The following is a 24,389-nucleotide window of genomic DNA, read 5'->3' as shown; positions in this document are numbered from 1 at the left end:
CTTACGAGTAAAACGAAGCGAGGATTATGTGAACTAGCAGAGAGGAAGATAAGTGCCGATCGTTCGTAATTGCAGTATTTTGATACGGAAAGATCCGTCGGGTCATTCGCCAATTTCGGATCCTTGATCTTTGATCCGTGGAATTATATAGCCAAGGAATTTTTTACACGTCGAATCAGCAGCGCGATAATTACATTCCCGCGGTTTATATTCACCGCTTCAGGAGAATCTCTCCGCTCCCGCAATATTGTTATATATTTAAAGCCCTGAGAGAATCATGCTCAAATGTTACATCTAGCCTTGTATTGTGCAGTATCATCAAATTCGGTTACGCAAGACAGCGTATTGATTTTCGCCCTGAACAGAACTGTCAACTTATGTAATTTTGCTAGCAGTTTTATTCAATTTCGTTTTTCGTCCGTCGAATTCCGACATACATCATTTAACGATGTTGACCTTTTTCTCGAATTTATCGACCGGGAAAAAATGCGATGACCAAATAATTATTATCCTAAAGTTGGAAAAACTTACGAAGTCGAAGCGAACTTCTTACCGGAGGATTTCGAATTCGCTTTTAGTTATATTGAAGGAGGTTTAACTGAAGTCGGTTTGTCTCGACTTGAGATCACTTTCTCAGCTAAATTCAAGTCTGCTTTTCCCTTTTCCTTGCAAAGTTTCTCGTTCTATCTTACTTTATTTTCTCTCTTTTTCCTTGTTGCTGCAAAACTTCATCCCAGAAAATGTTCAACAGAAATCCAAACGATGAGCTTGATTCGGAGGATCGCTTTATCGCAAAACGTTTGAATGAAAATAAAATCAGGATTGAAATTTCATCCATGCGCTTGGTTTTTTCAGTATTGAACGTTAAATTTATAATATAACGCATGCGAATCTGTTTAATTTTTAAAGGAATGCTGGAAATGGTTTTGCTAAAATTTCAAATGGTTTTCTGGAGTCGATGCGCAACGGCGAAGAAACACTATAACCCCTTATTCGATCGGTTGAAATAAGGATTATCGAATTACAACGATTGAATTAGCAGTTTCTTGAGTTATAACTGGAATTGAGATAATTTCGTTTGCAAAGAGAGTTAACTTTGACAAATGGGATCAATGGGACAGACCTGGCAGCATTATTTATACGTAATTCCGTTACCGCAAATATAATGTGATTCTGATTAAAACCTATAACCAACAGAAAGAGAAAGAAAACACGATATGAAGCGCAAAAATATTAAAGTGAACGGGATAAATACAATTACGATGGAATTCAAAACCAATCGAAAGAAACAAAGTGGCTCGAGCCCGATATTGCGATCAACAAGATAAAGTTCAGAGAGACGAGGAAAAAAAACAACCACGATACAAAGCGAATAAGTAAAACAATATAACTCGCGGAGTGAAAAAAGGCGAAAGTTAAGAGTTCTCAACACTGGCAAAAATTTATCTCGGGATATTGACGTTCCGAATAGAATCTGACACGTTCGATCAAGCTTATTAAAATACTCGAGCCCCTACTTTTTACTGTCAGAAACTCTTCGACAGTTTCCAACTTACATTCAAGTTGAAGAATAAAATAAAAAAATTTCAATAATATTTCAGCGGTAATATGTCTCGTAGGTTATGTGCAACAATACGAAGGACGCCGTGTTCTCAGTAATTACATCTCCGTGCATTCCTCACCCTGCCATTTCAACCAACCCTATCGATACTTTTCCGCTTATTTCCCACCCAAAAAATACCTCAAAAACTGCAATCAAAGATTCGAGGTGAAGCGGCGATTCCGCCATTTTGGAACTGCGATTGATACATCAGCCTCGACAAACTACTTTTTCCCACTGCGTAAACAGCGGGATCAATCCTGTTAAAAATATCGACTCGCGATACGCATACGTGGATAAAATGTATGTTTAGTTTGGTGGTAAATCTATAATTTGCACAAGATGATAATATCTTTCACCACTCGGCCAGACGCTCAGCTGCCGGCTGCCTGAATCTTATACAAACTCGGGTCTATAAGTATTCATAATAGTCGAGAAAGTCATCGCCGCCGCGTCTCTTCCGCAGAGATCGAAGTCCGCGAATATCTGCAAACAAAATTTATGATTCAGCAGCTGGATATTTGAAACGGGCGTTCACCCGTTGATCGGCACGTGTTGATAGACCTCGACACCGGGTACTCGGTCCCCTTAATATCGTTTCGCACGGTCAACTCGGTGGTCTGGGAGGTGGGATAGGAGGGAGGGGGGGGGGGGGGGGGGGGGGGGGGGGGTGGATGAATGAAAAAAAGTCTAGGAATAGCTGAAAAGAAACAGATAGGAGGAGTCCTCGGGACAGTCAGGCAGTAAGAGTGATGCCTGGGAGATGATGCTCTGTGCTGATGCTTCGAGACGAACTCGACTGCAATCTTTCGAATCGGAGGCTGCGTATCTCCCTCCCTCCTTCTCCCACCCACCGCCCGTTGATCTCCCTCGATTACGGTGAAAGTACCATCATACCAGGTATGTGAATTTGCATATTTTACACGTGTCCCAAGATGGGATATTTGCCAACGGTATCTTACGTATCTGTTGAATTCTCGATGATGTTTCGTGTCGAAAATTTGATACGGATTTTACCGATCGATGCATTGATAAATGGTGTGGCGAAAAAATTGTTGTATGGATAAAAATCGAAATATTCATAGAAACTGACGTATATTATGTGAGAAAAGTTTCTGAGTAACTGGGAAAATCTTTGATTTTCATGATGGAGAACGAGAATGGATGTCGAGGGCGTTTCGTTGCACGAGTTGTAGATTGTATATTTTTACTGATTATCGAGCTAGTCGAGCAAATCCATACGGCAAAAGTCGGGACTTTAAACATCTCGTTAATTTTTCTATAATACACCAAATTTCTAGGTTTCAGGATTTACGGAAATTTCACGTCGATGAATTTTGAATTTTCACATTTTTGAATAGTCGGTTTCAACGATCCTGAAAGCTTTTAATGGGCTTCACAGCTTTATTTTTAAAACAATTTCAATCAAATTCCAACATGCTTCAAATATTGTCAAAATCATGTTACGTCTGTTGAATAATATTCTGCAGAATCCAAGAATTTTATTGAATTGCTACGAATTTCAGATGAGTTCAAATTATTTTTACCATTGCTTAGGACGTGTTTCGAAGGTTTTTAAGTATTTCTGATCATGGGTGAAAAAATATTTCGCGTATGAACCACGATTGCTGAAGAGTAATCGTTTAACAAAAGTAACAACAACGAGATATTGCATTATTGAGTGAAATTGTTATTTCACAGATTTTGGATGGTTTAAAATTGAGTAAACCGTACGATAATGCAAAACATCCACAATTCGCATATTTGACAAACTCAACCCGTTCAAATGTGACGTTCAAGCTGCAAAGCTGTAATTTTTCTTTTCTCAAACAGTTGCATTAATTTCGACTTTTCAAACAAAAAAAAAAAAGATGGAGCAATAAAAAATGTACAGATGCGTAACGAAACATCACATCTAAATCGTCTGAATTAAGAATTTCAACTAATCAACGGTGCTTGTTTTGCCAACTCTGTGTGCTCCACACTCAAGCAGTCTTAAAGTCACTGAAAATCCTTTCAAAGGGACTGCAGGAGTGATAATTTCGCGATCGGTAGGCAAGCAAGGATCTTGCGAATCGCTACACGCGTGGGGTCCGTAATTGCGACGAACGTCAAGGAGGCATTGCCGCAATGACGTACAATTAATAATTAATAAGGGATCCAGATTCCGGAGTACCGGTATCCGAATGGAGGTTGACGTATGTGACACGTTGCCTGCATTGGCCAATTAGTGCTGAGAAAGTCGATCGAGTGTTAATTTTTAATTGCTTCCTAGCTGTGAATGGCGCGTTGCAGCAGCGTACGCTGCATAATATATAAAGTACGCGGCGATACCCGGAGAGAGAATCAACCTTCTCCGACGAGTTTCCTAACAGTCTCTCACTCAGCGGGTATATCGTAGATTTAATCAGCTAAAGAACGCGCCGGAATCTCGTTATTCCTTCAGAGAATAGAAAATCAGTCTTAAAAATGCGATAACTCGTCGCACTGCACGGGCATTCTCGGCATCCGGTGAAATTGTATTTCTTATCGCCCTGCATCCTCTGCGGTCCAAACACTGCTCTTTATCACCACAGACACACACCGCTTTCTATTCATTCATTATTCATCCATCTTTCTTTTTTTTTATCACACACTTCTTAACGCATATTCGACTCGGCTGAACAACGAGAACTTTAATCGTTTCGTCAACGTCAATATGCGAGTCTCGCTGGAAAACAGCTATCGCGATCCGAAAATTTTACAGACACTATTATCGATTATTCATGCTCGATGATCAGAATTGGGTGAAAAATTATTTGAATTATATTCACGGAAAGCGTTTCGAATCAATTATCATACAATGTTTATTTTCACTCTCCATCCCCGACTCGGTAAAGATTGCATAATTAAGGATTGAAATTTTTTTATTTTTGCATACACTCGGAACGTAGTGGAAAAAATCGATTCCTACGAATAAAATAAAAATAAAATTAAACATATTTTATCTCTTAAATTTGCATACATCTGTAGAACAAGAGTCGAATACGTATAAATCGGTTCGAGAAACGTCGAGAGTATTCCGAAATTCCGATTTCGCGGATCGGGACTGAGGAGGGAAAGCATACGTCTCCGATGTAACTGGCCGATTGCGTTTCACCCCATTTTCACCCCGCTCGATACCTCTTCCCTGGCACCTCGTTCCCCCCTTTATAACCTCTTCCTTTTCTTCCTTTTTCTCGTACAGCGCGCGTAGGCGTGAGAAGGCGTCCCGGCGGACGATCGCGTTGTAGGAAGACGCAGCAGCGGCATCGACAAAGACTTTCCTCCCACTTATCGCATGTATAGGTACCTTAACTTACTAGCCCCCGGGTCAGTTGCGCCGCTCGCCAGCTCGTGGCTGGATGGCTGGTCCAGCCTGGCGATTGCGGCTGGGAACTGGAGGAAATCGGTGCCTCGAGCGGCGTCTACCGTTACCACGCACGCGCCTCGTTATGCAGCCTGTGTGTGCCTTTATGTGCGTCATTTTGACGGGTGTTGGTGGCTAACCAACTTCGGCAACGTTCGGACCCGTAAAACGATCGTCGACAATGTCAAAGCGTGCCTGAGCTATAATTTTTTTTTCCTCAAATGACGGTTTTTTTACTTTTTTTTTTTGGGACTTGCGTTACGTCGTTTCTTTTTCGCTGATACATCTTTTTTCCATAAATCCTTACACCGGTCATTACGACACGGTTGGATAAAAAATTATTAGGAGGAGATTCTTCCGCGCTCTAAATTGGAATCGTTGTTCCAACCTGTGAACTTTAGGCGTGGGAATTTTCACGCAGGGTCGATTAATTTTTTTTCAGATTTTTTTTTTTTTGAAAAATTCGAGTTTTTCATTTCTTTCGGACGATTCAACGATGCAAACGGAATTCTCAAAGTCATCGACGATACTGTAACTACGATGAGAATTACCAGAATTATTGTAAGACGAGAAAAAAAAAAGACGAACTGTAAATATACAGAAATCGGAGGACAAATTTTGAAGCTAATATCTATAAATTCTCACGAGGTTTCTAAGTTGAGACGGTGTTGGAACTAAGTGAAAAAAAACAATAAAACTGATCAATTTTGAGATAGCCTGAATATTTCCTCATCCATCTTGCCATGTATCGTAAATTCAGGAGCTTTCAAAGCTTTCGCCGCGGCTAAAAGGCAGAAAGTCTCGTTAAACGAATCGAGTGGAATACAATAAGAGATGATTAGTACCAAATTCCTTCCGCAGCTCTGAACGATTGTCAAAATGAGAATAGCGGTGCCTGCTTACTTGACGGAGAAAATAATGCTCGATCGGCGCGAAAAACGCCGTAGGGTTTTCTCCCGTAACGGTTCGTAATGCGCGCTTAAGCGACTATCCGCAGAAGCTCGAAAGCTACCCTCCGGGTCACCACGAGCTGACCTCACGCGGCTACGATAGCTGTTATTAATATCGGAGCTTTGATAAGCGAGATGATCAATTACGTCCCGGCACAGCGGGGACATCGCGCTTATGCTGGCCTAATATGCAAATATGATCGTTGTAAAGTCTCTTACCGATGGTGCGTGGCTTATGGACGAGCATAGGCGCATTCACGGATATAATGCGTCTAGTATATCCCATCCGTCTATAATATGTCATGTATTATATCGTGGTATGGAACGATATTGGGTAGGTATCGTCGTACAAGGCGTAGGTATATTTTCTCGATCGTTCGTTCGTTCGTTCTCAAAGAGGCGGATCTTATCTCGATTTACACATTTGTTATGTCATTCTGTATGTATGCAGATTACCTGCCCATATATATTTCCGACATTATACTCGGCGACAGGTGTTATTATACACGTATACTCGACAAGAGAATCCTACGCTCTGCATTGTATCGTTTCACATTCCAGGACTTGTCGTTTTTTCATTCCGCGTGACATTTCTTTTTTTTTTTTTGTTTTCTTCCAACCGATTTTGTAACGTCATCGTTTCAATGAAATCTTGGGCTCGGTTTAACGTTATTTTCACACAGTTTATTCGATGCACCGATTCATCGCGTACAATGTAAAAGGCATCAAGGTTTCATTGTAGCATTGATTCTTGGTCGGAATCGTAAAAGCTTATTTAATGTAAAATAAAATTAGACGAGTATGCAGACGATGCAAGCGTTGTACATCAGACATTGTCGCCCATCTATTGCCGAGAATTAATACAAGGCACTGGGCCGCATTTATCACCGCGAGCTTTCTTTTCCGCTTGCTTAGGCACGCCCTGATCCGTACGCAAAGACACAACTAGCCTGTGTGATGAAAATACGTCGAGGAGTTTCGGTACCGATGGATATAAGCATACCTACCTGTAGCAAGGCTCCCAATTTAACGTGTACAGAATCAATTACCAAGTGTTTAGTCTCTGCGGGTGTGGCAAATGTTTTTTTACGTCGATGTAGGTCGACGCACGTTCGTATTCTCAATATGCGGCTGGACGACGATTTGCGGGGGACGGAAAACGATAATCCCGAGTAAAAGCACGTCGAAAGCTCCCGTCTTGTCATATTTGTAATTTTACACTCGGCTAGTCGAATATGGTGGCAGATATTATCGAGGATCGTGAGAATCGCAAGAGAACACAAGTAAGCTCGAATAACGAGAAGAAGAAGAAGAAGAAGAAGAAGAAGAAGAAGAAGAAGGAGAAGCTGCCGTTCGGCGTGAGATTTGCGATATTGAGAATGCGAAAATGGAACGTTTCACGTCAATATAACAAGCACGGGCCTTCGTGAATTAAGGCCAACGTTGTGCGGAAGGAGTTCAAACATTTTACATAATGGCTTCTCCTCGGGAATTCAGACACGGGTTACCGGCAGTCCAGGGCTCAAGAAAATATCTCTCTCTCTCTCTCTCTCTCTTTTTCCTTTCTTTCTACCTTCGGAATTTCACTCGTACGATGATCAGGATTTGTAAGATAGCAAAAATTTGATATGCGGACCAACCTTCGAGACGCTTTAATTCTGCGAAATGTTACTCCTTTGAGTAGGTGCAATGAATCGATCGTCTAGAGAAATTGTGAAACTCAATTCGGAAGAATCGTGAGACAATGTACGAATTTTGAGAAAAAAACAAAATTCTTTAATAATATTTTGTCGGTTATTTCAAAGTCCGAGAGGAACAAGGTTTTTGACCAGATCATTTTTAAATATGTATGACTGATTCCGATAATTATGGGTAAACCGCCATGTTGGACAAATTCGATTTGGCTACAATTTCGGTATTTCATGATGTGTACTAAGGTATGAAAGTCTTTCAAATTTTAAACTTATAGGTCCTACCGTTTACGAGAAACACGTTGATGAGTTTTTGATTTTTCTTCCATCACATATTTCACTTCAAATTTTCAGCACCTCTTCGTAGAATAAAAAATATGGACCACTATGTATTTTGTGTAAAAAAGTCTGATATTTTCAAATTTTAAAATCATTTTCGTATAGATTGTCAGCAACAGCCAAAAAAAAAACCGCAATTTCCAAAGAAAAACAAAAAAAAACATTCTTTAAGATTCCGTAAAGAAGGAAAATATCTTAATAATTGAACTGAAAAGCTGGGAATTTTTGCGTAAGGACTCTAGATTTTGAGAATGGGTCGAGTACGACGAAATCGAGTATGATCTGAATTTGGGTAAAACTTTTACGCGTTTTGGGAGTGAAAAATAAAATGAGCACGATCTTCCGCACAACTTAGAACGCTCATCTTTTCACAGAATCTTCCATTTAACCGAAACAAATTTTCCAGGGAATGCCAAACGGTGAAGAATGGTAAACAATATTTTTCCGAAACACTCTGATATCACATACATCCGTAACATACAGGTAAAAATCACTTTGACGAATACTGCAGGGACATTAATTAAACATGTGTTGCGAGTAAAATACTGCAGATACAATCAAACGTATCGGTGATACTTGCGAGGCTTTATAAATTAGTGAAAAATTTGGAACGAAGTAACGTAGTAAAAAAACTGAAGCAAAACAGAGAACGCTTTTATGCATCATCAAATCGGGGAAATAAAATCTCACCCTGATCTTCCTCGTGTAAAATGAAAAATTAAAAGAAGCCGGAAGAGTCGCCCGGATCGCGAAGTTCCCGAATGTCCTTTCGATGACTGTACGATTGCAATGATTTCCGGTATCTCGATCCGCGCGTCTGGCAGTCGGACCTGCGCTACTCGGGCGAGACAGCGTGGCTCCAGAAGCGTGATTCGTTGCCGGTTTCACTTTGTCTCCCTCCGCGTCTCATCCCGGACGATGCTGGAGGCGTTCTCCGGACGTCCATCAGCGGCTGCCTTCGGCTGGACGGCCATCGGATAGGTACACGGGCATGCATACCTGCCCGTCGTATTATTATATCTATACATGCGGCCGCTGCTTCCGGCATTGCGATGCCAGCTGGATTTAACCGGAGCCCTCTTGGAACTTAACGTAGAAAATTACCGCGAGCGAAAAGCGGAATTCCGCAGACTGCGGCTCGCCGCGTTCCTGCGGGGTATGTAACGTTTATCGGAAACTCAGAAAATCCCTCAAACTTCACTCGTACTCGTATCCCGCAGCCGAATTTTCGAGGGTGTAGACCTGGGATGGAATTCAGCTTCTCTTTTTGCTACAACTCGGATTCTGATGGTTCTAATGATCCCTAATTTACGAAACTGTAATCCCTTCAACGGCACGGTTAGTTAAACTAAATTTATATTCACAGACAATGGCCGTTTGTTCTCAGTTTCGCACGCTGCATGCATTAAGCGCCCTAATCCAATTGAAATCGCATAACATTTCCCAGAGCAATCTGTATAGTTTTACGAATTGAAACGAAATTCACAGAATTATTCGATTCTTTTTTTTTTTTTTAATATTCTTGCCACTTTAGCTGAAATTTGGTGAAACCAAGTTCTCACGTCTATATAGCTTCAATTCTTCGTTTATATCGTAATAAAAAACATATTAAACGTACGAAAATTCATTTTTCTGTATGCTAAAAAATTACCAACAAAATCAATTCACGAATTTTTTTTAAGCTTCGATATTTCAATAAGAATTCGGTTCAGTACAAAAACTAACGATTTTAACGAGCGCCTTTCAAACAATTTACCAAAACTGTTTTTAAAACCTGAATCAAACGTTGAATACTCAAGAAAATCCCTTTCCTTTCATTTAATTCACTTAATGAAATTTCACTGAAAAATAATACACCTGGAATTTCTATCGATCAAGCTTGATCCAAAACTCTACAATAATTGCACAAGCTTACGAAAAGTAATGAAACTTGGTATGAGGTACCCAAGAGCAAATGTGAGATTAGATATTCAACTGACAAACATTCATTGATTATCATTATCAGCCGTAAAAATAAGCGAAAACTTGATTTTTGCAACGAGGAACGCTCCTGTGAAAATACATTCACCTGGATTGAATAAGTGACTCTGCAGTATCAGTATTCCATTGGAATTGGTCTTATAGTTTCGGAAAGGGAGTGATCGGTGGCATCGGCTCACCGGCTTAACGTCGGATCAGAAGTCTCGAGACGTTCCATGCACTGGCAGAGCGATCGATGAATCGATCGATCATCGAGCGAACCGAATTCCGGAGCAGAGGATCCGGTGACGTTGCATGAAGGGGCCGAGGAACGATTAGCGAAAAACGATTCTGCAATCTGGCCACGTTTCGCACGGCCTCGAACCTCACCAGCGTCTAATCTAACCCGAACTAACCGAAACTTACAGGCACAAATTGGATCAGGAACGCGCAACAACCAAAAGTTTTCACAGATACGGGACCGTTCGCCGCTTAGCCGTCCCGGAATTTTGTGCCGGGTAGATTCGATCAGACCGCAGGTGCGCGTGTTAATGACTTTGAAAACTGAGCTGAACGCTTCGCCGCATGCTGCAGATCGGGTTACAGAATGCACGAAATTCGCGATACTGGTCGGAGAAGCAGTATATAGTATATTCGGGATCGTCGAGAAGGGTGCAGGGGATCAAAACCAGAATAACCGGACAATGGAAGGGTCGAAATATCGAATTATCTATAAATCGAAAGACTCATTTCTGGATTTTCGAAGTATACAAAGGTAAAGTATAAATAAAGAAGAATATATGAAACCAAGACATCGATGACGGTCAACGTCCTACGTTTGACATCATTTTTGCCGATGTGGAGAACTTGTAGTTTTAGCAGAATATCGCTAGAACCAGAACTAAGAAGAAGAAAAATGATCTTCATATAAGCTTGCGGGTCTGTGATTCGGTACTTTTAATTTTCCCTCTCTCATCGGCCTTTGGTACCGAATTTGGTCCGTAATATATGATGCGAAACAGTATTTTCGTGATCCTGCTTCAATGTCGCTTTGATAGCTTTAACCGATCCTTCGGAATTTAAAACTATCACTCTGTAGCTTTGCTCTAATCGCTGGTGAAAATCCACAATAAATTTCGACAAGAACGCTGTGACATGATTGAATAAGTTGAAGGTATAAGCCAAAAGTTTTCGGTTTTCAAACTCCGGTTAGAGTGGCCAGGAATTATTGGAGTTTCAAACTCTTTTTGTAGAGCTGGAACAACCAGCATTCGGTGACATCTGGTGAATACGTTTTGCACCATTGGCTTGTAACCCATATTTTTCAACGTGCGCGAATGAGACGTACCTAATAAAGAAGTTCGACATCATTCAGCCTAGGCGTTGGAACAATATGCACAAGCTTCTCTTCTGTTCGAAACGCAAAATTACAAATTCCAAAAAATCTTAAATTGTAAAGAATAAAAGAAATGTGTGAAGATGTCAGGAGATTAGATGGAGTACTCGAAGTTGACGTAGATGGGAAAGTGTGCATGTGATGGAAGGTGTTGTCTCCCGAATTTTTATCATCCACTTTATTATTTGTTCATTTACTTGGTTCGTTACGAGGAGTCTTATTAATTTAACGTAAGATATATTGGTGATTTGATTAAGATGTTTCTTTTTTAGTTTTGTGAATTTCTGAAATCTCCAGCCGGTTAAATCCCGGTCTTTGGTTATCTGGAAGACTTTTCCTTTTAGATAAACCAAAGTTGCCGGAATCTCTCTGATGAACTCTTACAACAGAGGTGGAACGACTTAAATCGAATAATGAATTTAAACAAACTTTTCTCAGTCCACTTGACGATACCAGCGGTATGAAATTCGTAAATAACTCTACTTATTATTCGCGAAACGTCTCTATTTCTACAACATCTTTTACCGAATCCCTTCTCGTCCCTTTTCACAACAATCCCGTGAAAATAGCGTCGTTTCTTAAACTTGAACTTATTTTCTATCAATCAAACACCTACGAATAACCAAAAATTAACTTGAAACTAATTTACAAACTATAAGCCAATAAACAAGCCATTCCTACACACGCATTCCACCCCCGAAGAAGACCACTAGGATCGTTTGAGAAAGGTCCGATCGTCCCAACTACACCGAAGATTCTCGCATTCTCTGCCCTGAAGAAAAGTTTCCTCGGTTGGTCTCAGGCGTATAATGATTGCGTTGCCCTGCGGGGACTCCCTCCTCGGCGAATGCCATCATCGTTGAAGAGTCTGCGTGGCGGTGAAGACGGGCAGAGGAGTGTGGGTACGGGCGTAATGCCCCTGGGCCTGAATGCGTAATGCTTTTTAGCTAATATAGAACGCGGAGTCGAGGCTGCCGACCACCGAGAAGCGAAACGCAGACTTGGTTCCCGGGTGGAGAACTCATCGGCGTCGTAACGCACGACGTGCGCTGGTGTTGGTAGGTAGGTAGAGGTTACTTATCGTCGAAAGAAAGTCAGCGCGATACAAAGCTCGAGGGATCGAATTGTATTGTAATTTTATGCACGCCTTAGAGCGATTAGATTCGCACGCGAGTATACCTACCACCACCCGTACCGTACAGTGTAAGCTGGGAGTCCATTTTTACAGTCCAGGTGAATTGATCCAGGTGCTGTTAATTCGTGTCTGTGACCCGTCTCGGTATCGGATGATCGAATTACGGTCGAATCCATCGCCACGTGCGATAAAACCTTGGGCGTGGCTTTGCCCATCTGGATTTAACCCGTGCAGTACTCATCCCATATCATACTCGAGACTAATCGCTAGCCTCCAGCCCAATTATTTCTCTCCGTCATTAACCAATCGCTCGTCTCGACCAAAATACCGCTCCGCACCTTCCGCTTCTGATCAATGGCTCTACACGTGGATCAGTCTGAAAGATTGACCCATTGGATTTTCAGACTTCGTTTGCGATGAAAATTCACGCCTCTTTGGAAACGGGCGAGAACCGAAACGAGACCAACTTCTCGTAACGGGCACTCGTCGCAAACGATCGGTAAGTTTGCTGAAAAATTGCCCTTCGTGCGTTTCAATGGACTGAGACGAGATTTCCTCATTCTCAATTTCAATATTCACCTTAAGTCAAGCTCCATTTGACGAGTTTTTGGACATTTCATAGCCATTGGACAGGTTGAAGGTACAGTGAGAGAAAAATATGATGAAAATTATCTCCAACTCTTCATTCGGTGTCACGATGAACCGTTAAAAATGTCATCGTGACCATAAAGATGGTGGAAATTCCGACATTTTGGGTAAGTCAAGCCCGTCAATCAAGGTTGAGGCTCTAGACAATCGAACATGATGCACCACATTTTTCTCTGGATGCACCGAAGCTAATATGTATGCATGTCATCTGTCGAACTGCAGGATTTGAGCCGCAGTACTAAAAGAAATCTCGTTTCCGGCCATTTAGAAAATTCGTAAAGGCGATCGGGATCGTTCGCTCAGCCTGCGGAATTACTCGGCGGTCACGATCATTGCTCAACACGAGCAATAACGGGTGCAAAGTACCTTTGAAATAACGACGCGCAGTAACGAGAGGCGATTGTGCGGGCGCGTAGAACAACATGAGCACATCCATCCATCCACAAAAGCAGTCGGGTCCCCCTGACTACCGAAGCATTCGACTCGTATCGTACGAGTGTTGGTTTGTGGTTGGGAATATTTCTTGGTCCGCCTTGTGGTGCCGGTTCAGTCCTTTTCCATTCATGCGTCAATTTGCCTCGAGGCTGTTAGAAGGTTTAGCCGAGCCAATTGACCGACCGCCGTCTCTTTCTCTCTCCTCCTTCCACCTTCATTCCCCCGTCGCTCATCAAGGGCCTCAAGATTTAGTCTCGAGTCGACTTACCTTAAACGCGAGAAAGACGCGCGCACGCGACGTTGGAGCTATTCGCTTCCGATTCGCACGCGAAACGCGTTTAGGGATGAGTCGACCGGACTTCTTGAGCAAATGTTCGGAAAAGAGAAAAAATACCGTTCGAAAAATAGAACAGAACTAAAACGACATTAACGAATATGAGGAAATGGTCATGAATAATGTAAGCTATGGGATATTAACCGTGTTATGAGAGGTTTTGTAAATAAAAGGTTAAAAATTATTAAACTCCGGTGCCTTCGATGCAATTTCAATATTGTTGGGCTCATTTTACTCGTTGACTTGATCCCGACAAAGTATATAATGGAAAATGTTCGATCAATTTTACATCGCAAAAATGTAATTTGACCTGATTTGATCATACAAATTTATTTTTATTCACACTGGAGATATCTGTTTGTAAAATATATGTCTGCCAATCCTTTGCAATCTTTTTAGTGACCGAAATAGCCCGAAAAACGTTACGTGTTAACAAACAAAAATTAAGAAAAAAACATTTTAAAACCTTTTGTCATCTTATCAAATTGATGGTACGAACTATCTTTCGTTATCCGAATCTTCTATGATTCGTTTCAGTGAACCATACACTATACAGGTGGTTTTTTTATTCGCATTCTTCATCATCGGAAACTTTTCAGACATTTTTCTTCTTCTTTAACCTCAATTTTCTGCAATTATAATCACACGAGCAGCCCATCTTGAGTCGAATCCGATCGTCGATTGATTCTCTTCTATACCGTAGTTCCAATTTTCTGCGCACGTTTTCGTTTCCCTCGCCATTTAATTCATGATTTCATAAAAAATACGGGACTTTTTTTTTGTCTCTCGGAGGCAATTTCTGATCGCAATTCAACAAAAATATTTCACCAATTAACTCAAATTTACTGCCAAATATTTCTCGTTATATTCCCTCCGATAACAGCGTCCTCTGTCCAATTACGTACGATTTCGATACTTTTATGGAAAGTATAAGAGGATCGTAGATTTCGCTATCGCGTCGACGTTATATCGATCGTTTCCTTATTCCACCTAGAGCTTTGTTCACCACGCCCCTTCTCATTTCGCACTAAATGTATTATTTACCCACGGACAGTAATATCCCTCCCTAATCCCTTTCTGCTAGCTTCATTCGCCCGTCCAAGAACGGTTCTAACAATAAATCGTTAGTCCACTTTGTCAATATCAAAAGTGTTTTGGGTATGTAGATCTTCAAGAGGAAATAAAACAGTAAGAACGCTTTTAAAGCTATAGATCCAGAAATTTATTCTCAATTTCATTTCTGTATTACATTTCTTTTTCTCGTCTCGTATCAGATCCGCAAACTTCCTAACGAAAACACAAGTTGAAAAAAAAAAGAATAATCGAAAAAAGACGATAAATTTAAACTCCAACTTTGAACCTATAGTTATTGTTTAAATTTTCAATCGATCATCCTGTTACGGTTGTTTTTTCTTTCTTCCTTGTTTTTTTTTTTTTTTTTATTCCTCTCAGGAAAGAATTTTACACAGCATGTGTTATACCATTCCAACTTGTGCCTCGTAAAAAAAAGTTATATATATAGATGTATACATACATGTATATAATGTTTACTGTACGTATAAAATTAATTTAGCTCGCAGTGTAGAATCAGGTTTTAAATTCTATTTCCGTCTTTCGTTTTTTTCCACCTCAGCTTAATTCTTATTTTCTCTATTTTGAACTTTTTCTTTTTTGCTAATTCCCGTCGTCGCGGTGTTCGCGGTTTATATATATATATTTATATATATATATATATATATACAATATGATACAGGCCTATAGGTATGTGAAAAGTGGAATATTCAATCATTTCCGTTCTCGAACGGGCGATGATAATATTCGGGTGATTTTTATTGCTATGCCGGGGCCGTTTCAACCATGAGGCAGGCTCAAGATTATACACTCGTGATCGGCGAGATGCCCGTAGCAGATACACACCTATACATACATATATACATATATAGAGAAGTTTATAGTACGTTAGAAAGTTTCGAAGACGAGTTTTTATTCCTAGACAGATATATAGTTTGCTTGCCTCGCTGGTAGTTTCCCGAACGATTCGAACACTTTGTTGTACACCGCGATCAAATCTATATCGCGTCCTCGCGCTCTGGCTTTTTAATACAATCTCATACGTGTAACCACCGATCGCAAGATATACGATTTTAATTAAGTTTCAATTATTTCACCCCATGTTGTGTATTATTTAAGAAAGAAACCTGTTCAATTCGTTCTCAAAACGCAGAGCTTATAAATGAAAAAGAGAATCAATCTTTTTGGCAAAAATTTTTTTTTTTTTTTTTTATCGTCCAGTTTAACTTCCCTTCGCGTGCATGAAGAAACTGTTGCAGTTGCGTTGAATACTTTCCTGCTATACCGCAACGTTTTTTTTTTTTTTTTTTTTTTTACCATCAGTTCGATCAAAATTATAATGACAAGTATAAAACACGATTTTCTTACTATGTATAAATATCGTGTGACGTAATTAAGTCACATTAGGGATCGCGGTTTAAAAAGAGGGTCGACGTTCACCATTCGTGAGTGATAATTAAAAGAAGCGAAGAAGAAAGAAAAAAAAAAAAAAAAAAAACAACAACAAAAAAAATAAAAATAAATCAAATAACCGCTAGAAATTAGATTAGCGTAGTAACTTTGTATTTACACACTTGAATATACGCATAGGTAAATATGTATCCATGCGTACGTGTTTGTATGCGTAGAGAGGTACAGGTACACGAACCTCTCGATCGCGATAGGCAATTTGGTACAGTGGGACCAAAGTGGAGTAAGTTACGTAGGTATTAAATCGAGCCAAGGCACACGTTAATTGCTCATCTCGCGAGAGGACAAGAATAAGAATAAGAAAAAAAAGAAAAAGAAAAGAAAAGAAAAGAAAAAAAGACAACGAAGAGAAAAATAAAAGGGGGGAAAAAAAGGACAGACACACCGCAGTGACTGAAAAGGAGAAGAGAAATAGAAATAGAATAAAATAGTCGCGGGTAAAAACTGCCGGCAAGAGTTAAAGGCATCGGAAATGGGGGGACCCACTGATGCTTTGTGCCAAGAAGTGGCTAGCAAATAGATAATATTTACACTTTCTTCTCACGGTATAGAATCTCCTGACGGAAGATACAGCAGCTGAGTGCTTCGTTCCAAGTTCGGCAGTAGCTTTGGTTTCAAAATGCCTGCGGAGTACGTTTGAAAGAGATATTCCTTGTTACGCGTTACTTCTTTCCTCGATCTCGGTTTTCAAGAAACTTTCAATTGCCTGGATTCGACCGATCATCCTTTTGTTTTTAAGAAAATTTTAATAACGGCAAATTATTCTTTGATAAACGTAGACACCTGTGACGTGAAAAATCGTTTAATCCCAACGCGAGATGTGGAAGATTGCACCGTTCGTTCCGTTTTCAGAAATCCTTCCTCGACGTTCGAATAGATGCCATAATTCTACAGACATTCTACCTTCTCTACGCTTGACCTCTCGCCTTTCACACGACTGTACCTACTGTACGTAAATACGGGTGTAAGTCATCCTTTATGTCGACTTAAAGCCGCGTGGTGCAAATTTTCACACTTATTCCGAGTGTAATAAACCTTCCCGAGCGATACCTGATCTGCGACTTGTGACGATGTTAGTCGATTCAGGCTTCAGTAGGCCGACGTCGATGTGATGTAGAAATATCGATGAAACTTGAAACTTATCAACTGGTTAGGAAGAACCTGATTTTACGATCAATATTGAATATAAGCGATTTCAAACAGTTTTCTGAATATACCTGTTCTTCGATTTCGAAGAAACTCGTCGTGTGACTTTAATTATTTCTTGCTTTCTCACCCCCGCGAAATGAAAAGACTAAACCTAAAATGTACAGCTGTGTATTTTTGATGAGCGATAAAATGTTGCGGCAAGGACTGGATGCCAAATTCGTGAAATCGCACTCTTTGCGAAATCTTTTGTTTCTTTTTTAAACCCGAAATTGCCTCATTTTTTTCCAAAGTTCGACATGTTGTATTTTCAGTGCGGACCGCATAGAATTCAAAACGGCCAATCAAACGGGAATTTATGCTATTCACGACTGATTTCTCCGACTCGTGACCAGTCGCACTAATAGATTCCGTTTTCAGGAATCGTGCTGTGGGTTCTGCTCTTCTTCAAACCACATATTCCATCGGTGTTGAAAGCTACTACGATATCTCACAAATTGCGTACCGATTTTCAGGATTTACGTCAATTTCGAACGGTAAGATTCCCTGATTTTCACACAAGTTTTATATTTTCTACAATGATTCGAATAATAAGCTAAAAATAGAATCAACGGCTGCAAGTTGTAGTCAATTTAATTTACAATCCTTGTATTTCATTCGTACTTGAATTTTTTCATTCAAAACTGAATCACACATCGTACACATTTATGCTGAAAATTTATCTAAGACTGTAAGATCTTCAACGATAGATAAAAGTTCCAATTTATAATCTCGGTTGTTTTCAGAAATTAGAATTTCAAGATTTTTTCAGGTAAAACAAAAATCCCAGACCATTCCATGCTTTCCAGGAAAGTATGAATATTCAAAAACTTTGACAGCATATCAAAGTAAGTTAAATTTCGAGTAAGATTGTATTTTTATTGTTCAAAGCATTGTCCGCGGATGCTTGGCACTGACGAATCGAAATAATTGCGTGGTTGTTGCAACAAAAAAATTCGCGGTAATTTCTTAATATGAATCAGTAATAAGTGTAACACTAAAAACCGTCAGTGCAAATATTACACGCAGTCGAAATCAGGGCAAAAATAATTACCAGCCGCTGTCCAATCGTCACGTGCATACACTGAGAAAAATTTCATTTGTTACTAAATGTTCATTTGTAAAAAAACTGTTTGAGCAGTGTTGGAATTACGGCAATCCGTAATTACTACTAGACTTTCCTGTAACAGCTAGAAAACTGATTCTAATTTTCTACCTAGAACTACATTTTTCGATTATGATAAAAAATGTAAATAATTAAGGACCGAGTGGTAACCGCAACTAAAAATTTCTCTCAGCGTACATATATCATCCGATAGCCAAAAGTCTGGGCCAAAACACAAAAACATGCCAAGATGTCGAAGAGACGGAAATTTCGACCGATGTCCGTCGAATTTGACGATCCCGCGTTTAGCAAAGGGTCGAAAACGTGGAGGGCGCACCCACGCCTCGAGACGTCTGCGTACGTTAAGCATCTCAGGTAGTAACATCGGGAGGAGCAACGGAACGGCGCATAAATTTTTGTACACTCCGCGCGTCCAGAGCTATAAAAGCGTCCGACAGACGCGGTTTCCTGGTTGTAAAGGGAGAGATATACGAACGTTACGAGACACCGGACATAAAACACCCAACGGAACTTTTCACCAAAGTACAAGGGCCCGAAGCCCGGCGTCGAACTTGTCCGGCCCACAACGGTTTCGGTCAAACGGATCGGGCCCGCGAATTCGGCGACCTGCGGGTCGCGCTATCGATCTCTCCGCACCTCTCGGCTCTTTTGCACCCAGGCTAGGGAAGGTTCGACCCGGAAGAAGCTGCGACTCGGGTTTCCACCGGGAGAAGACCCTTCGGAGAACGCTGTAGTCAGTCTTTACCGACTGAGTAAAATGTCACTTGTTTTTACTATTTGCCGGATACGAATGTCCGAGGTAAGGAACAAAAATTCGATTCGCGCAACGATAATGCCAAGAAGATATATAATTCTGTAATCGAATTACCATTTATTATATTCGTTATTCATTTCCTGAAGTTGCATTATTAAAAATACGGTGTTAAATGTAACACCGAAAATATTCTATAAAGATTCGATTTTCAGAATCGAACGTTTTACACCGACGATGCTTAATCTTACACTAATCTCTGTGGACTTTTATCGAAACGGTGAATTTTCTGACAGTGTATTTTCGCGTGAAACCAAAAAGTTGTTTTTCGACGTTGCACGTATCTAGAATTGATAATAGTCAAAATAAATGACGTTTTACTCAGTCAGCAAGGACTGACTGCAGCACCATGTTAATTTTCGAAAAGTACCGCTTACACTTATTTCCAAAAAAGTCCGAGATCACGTATTTTAGGTCGTTCGGAGTGGAAACACGAGGGGAAAGAAACGATTCTTGTAATACTGTTTGCGCAAGAGCGAAGGAGCGCCCGCATAATTGATCCGGGAATTGCAGGCGGAATAAAAGCGAAGAGAAAGAGAAAGAGAAAGAGATAGAGAAAGAGAGAGAGAGAGATCGGTTCTGGTTGTCTTTTCCTCGAACCTGCTACCGCAGGGTTAATTCACTCCAGACTGGGTGTGTGTTTCCAGAGTCGAGCTAAAAGCCGGGCGTGAAGAAACACTTAGCGCCCTGTCAATTAGCGGCAATCACGACCCATGGCTAACGATCCATCCCCTGTAACACATACAGCACGGATCGGTGTGCTAATCAGCCAAAGACGTACCTGTACACACACAGTAATTGTACACAAAGTGACAGCTACGACAAAGCCTCGCTTCCCAAAGTAGTTCAAGAGAATCGATATCAGGCGCAGAGACGAGGAGGAGAACCTTAAAGGCTTGGCGATGATGCCTTGTTGTTTGTTAATTTTTATGCAAAAATAATAAGCCGCAAGTTTTCAGATGATTTTAACAAAACCAGTGTGATTTAACGATTCAGGTTTTCAATTAATAGCTATACTCGTTGCAACTCGTAACGTAAGATATCGGATGAAAGTGAATAAGCTGGGTCATTGTCTTCTCTCAGCAAAGTGATTTGGTTTTTTTAATCAAGCTACAATTTTAGTATGTCTAATGATCGGTTGGTTTGAAACCGTTCGGTAAGTAAGTCCCTGCATCCAAGAGTGGAAAAGTATGGACGACATTTTTTATTTCGCCACAGTTAGTGTCAAGTTTTTATAACTCTCAACCTAATTCGGGTGGTTTTTTATAAGGAAAAATAAATCGTACGGAGCTTTTACGGCGTCGAATTGAGCGTGCTTGATACGACTATGATCAGTCGCTGTATCAAACGAACGAAACAATTATTGAGGAAATTTTTACCTCCCCAAAGTTATTTCTAAAAAATGTCTATTCCTCGTAACTCCCAACCGAATTCGGATGTTGTTTTTAGAGGCAAAATAAACGAGAGTGGAGTTTTTACGGCATTGAATTCAGCGACACGATCCCGCGGGAAAACGGCGTGGTGATCGATTGGCATATTTGCGTGTATTAAATTTTTGTCGTCCGAGTAAACGAAAAAAAAGAAGAAAAAAAAGCAGGCACCGGTGAATATGCCGGAGGAAGAATAAAAAATTACAATATCTCATCGTTCCTGCGCCATTCGGTTGACTTTCGTCGCTGAATATAATACGTCGGAAGAATTTCCGGCGGAGAGACTTCGCGAAGTGAATAGAAAGCTGAATTTGAATATATATAATTCACGTCACGAATTGAATGACAATTGGCAGTGTCTTTCTGCTGCGGGTCGGATTGCACGCGTTGCATCCGCAATGACTGAGCTGCGGTACGTCTAGAGCTTTAAGAAAGCAGTTTGCACATCGGAGAAGCCGGCGAAAAGGCGCCGCGGTTCTGCAACAGCGGCTTGGTTAGATTTATCACTGAAAAGGAAAGATAGCGGATGTTTGCCGCATCGCATTATTCTCCGGATATATGTTTATGCTTACATGCACTTCGGCTGGAAGAATTATGCACCGGCGAATTTCTCGCTAGGCATTACGAGTCTCTGCGACTTTTTCTGTGCCGCGTGATTCGTGTACGTGTATTTGTGTAATAGGCCCATCGGCACGTACGTACCCAGTCATTCTTGCCTACAAGCTTTCTTATTTCACGATTAACATAAGTTCGATTGTTTGGTGACATCCTTACTTCTGTTACCTCCTTCTTTATTTATACGTGTTCACCTAAGGCGTTACACGTTCTCCGGTGAGAAGCTACGGAATGAAATTTCACGGGTCTTTCAAATTTCCCTGGATTCTGAACTCATTTAAAGCTCTCGATTGCAGATATTTCGATCGTGTTTAATGCATACTTCGATTCAAATAAAGTCAAAGTCTGCCAGTGCGTAGATTTCCAATCAAAAAATACTGAACTTTATATTACAATCCTGGGACCCAAACCACGATTCAAGAAACTGTTAAAAATTTGGATACAGGACAAGATTGTAAAGAAGTTTGATGCTGGTGTATTGATATCCAAATGATAAAAGTAAATACCAATCGAAACCTTTAGACATGTTTATTTTGTTTCAAATTCTAACTATGTTGTCGAAAATATTAAATACCTATTATCTTGTTAATTACTATACTATAAGCAATTAATATTCGTGCCAGACCAGCGCACGGCTTCTACGAATCCCCTGCTAGTTGATGGGAGTTTGAATGCGGTAACATCCGTTAACCTACGAATTGAAAAATTTTCCGGTAAATAAATACTCGTTCATTCGTTTGACCTGTTTGAATTTTATTTCTACGCGAATAGTTCGCATGCGACGTTTTACATGCATTTTGCGAACACACGTAAGTAAAGCGGCGTTATTATTCGATCTGGGACAAGTAGATAAAACGCTAGGAATTGTGTGTAATACATACTTTTACTTCGATTTGGAGAATCGAAATCTGCAACCGCGGTCCAGTAATAAATGTGCAAAAAAATTTAATTCAACTCTTGAATTTAGTTTGCTTTCGGGTCGCGTGTACTTTTCCATTACCGATATTATTCGATGATTGGACATGCGCGGTTTCAATTCACCTCATGCTGCAAGAACACCCCGAAGGCTTCCGCAATCATGCTCATTCTGATGCAGTCGAAAAGAATAATTCAAAGTGCAGTGAAAAAGAAAATGAAATCCGAATCCATGCCTGAAAAAAAACGATTCACCAACACCAACAGTTCGGAAAGCGAAAATTACTTACGCCGGACTATCAGAATCTTGCGTCACGTTGTTCGACGAGAAGTAAAGGATGACAAAAAATTCTTCCGGCCCCTAATCTGCTTCCCTTCGGAGATCAACAAGCGTTCGGTAATTTTTCTTTCACATTCATCTTGCAGTCGTTCGAAGGATCGACGATAATATGTCGAAATAATATATAGAAAAACAATCACCGAGTTATACTCGAATCAAAATTCAACGCAACGTGGCAAAAACTGACTCTAAAACACGCGAATTAAACCGCAGTTGTACGAACGAAAAAAAAAAGAAAAGAAAAGATCCAAAATTTTATCCGCACAAAAATCGGCCTGTGGACACGTGGCCCGCTCTTTTCGATTTAAAAATCCAGCTGCGATACCAGCGCCGATTTAGTATCCGGCAGATAATTTTTGAATTTCTCTTCTTCTTCTTCTTCTTCTTATTCTTATTCTTATTCTTCGCTTCTCTTTTTATCAATCGCCTCGGGGCGAATCGATCCGGTCGCGCAGTTTCGTTTTTAAATACCCGTTGACGAAAATGAGGATTGGTTAGTTGGCAAATGTGCGTGTCGCTCGCAGCGCGGATGGGAACTGACTGACTGACTGACTGACTGACTGAACCGGCAACCCGGTGGGTGACTGCCGCTGCGTCCCGGCGTCCGGCGTCCCGACGCCGCCGGACCTTTACTACTCCGAAGTCTAGACCCGCGCCTTCTCACATGCCAACGACTCACAGCTTGCGTATTATCCGGCTTCCGGAAAGAGATGGATCTCTCTGTGTCTCTTGCCATTAATTGCGAACGATCAGCGGCTCTTAATCGCCTCCGCTTTGGGCCCAAGCCGAAGATGAACAAAAGTCATCGATTTTCGTTTAAATCGATCATTTTTCAAACTCGATTGTTTTTTCTCAAAATCACTTTTTGCTCGTTTACTCCCACGAACGACGCGATGCAATATCAATTTATGCATGTGATTGACGTGTCAATTATTACCAAATGAATAACTTTACCTGTAATTGAAAAATATTTTCAATGAAACTATGTATCATCAAAAACTATTCCGCTATTGAGACGACGTACTGAAAGTTACGAAATTTTCGTTTCATATGCATAGTGTCAAAAAAATACAATTCAATCGATTAATCGATTAATTTATAGCGATTTAATCGAGTCGTGTTCGATTATTTTTTTAAACTCGATCAATCGATGCATCGATTATTTTTAGCTTAATGGGCATCGCTATCCCATATATACACTATCCCCTCCAAAATGCCGATAGAAATTATTCAGGTCTCTCTTTTTTCAAACTTCTAGCTCGTTCGACTCGAAACTCTGCACATTTATAACATCTAAGGATGACATTATCCGCTGATACAGTAGTTATTATATGTTACAAAGTGTTTCTTTTTCACGTATTGATCTTTTACTACACGTTAAATAGTTTTGTTTAAATTCTAGACACTCCGCTCGTATTAAAAAGTGAAAGATTTACCGAGACTTGATTCTTTGATATCCTATTTTGAAGAAGAAGAAACGGTGGGAAGGTTTTGAATCTTCGTTCGGAAGAAGTTTCATCTTTATCCGCGAGACTGCAGGAAATTAGCTTT

The 24,389-nt window shown here is 40.4% G+C and overlaps 1 protein-coding gene across 7 annotated transcripts in view; it reads right to left on the bottom strand.

The window, feature by feature from the left end:
- LOC124177896 overlaps window positions 1-24,389 on the bottom strand; it is a 35,521-nt gene extending 11,132 nt beyond the window's left edge. The window contains exon 1 of one of the 7 annotated variants that reach the window (XM_046560821.1): window positions 24,275-24,389. The gene's annotated coding sequence lies outside the window, so the exon portion shown is untranslated. Of the gene's footprint in view, window positions 1-4,604; window positions 4,701-4,931; window positions 4,995-8,658; window positions 8,718-22,464; window positions 22,519-22,788; window positions 23,399-24,274 lie in introns of those variants that run through there. The other 6 variants (XM_046560816.1, XM_046560818.1, XM_046560819.1 and 3 more) reach the window with 6 other exon arrangements.

This window comes from Neodiprion fabricii, chromosome 3 (genome assembly GCF_021155785.1).
Source record: "Neodiprion fabricii isolate iyNeoFabr1 chromosome 3, iyNeoFabr1.1, whole genome shotgun sequence".
NCBI lineage: Eukaryota > Metazoa > Arthropoda > Insecta > Hymenoptera > Diprionidae > Neodiprion > Neodiprion fabricii.
This window is presented reverse-complemented; position numbering and strand designations above follow the sequence as displayed.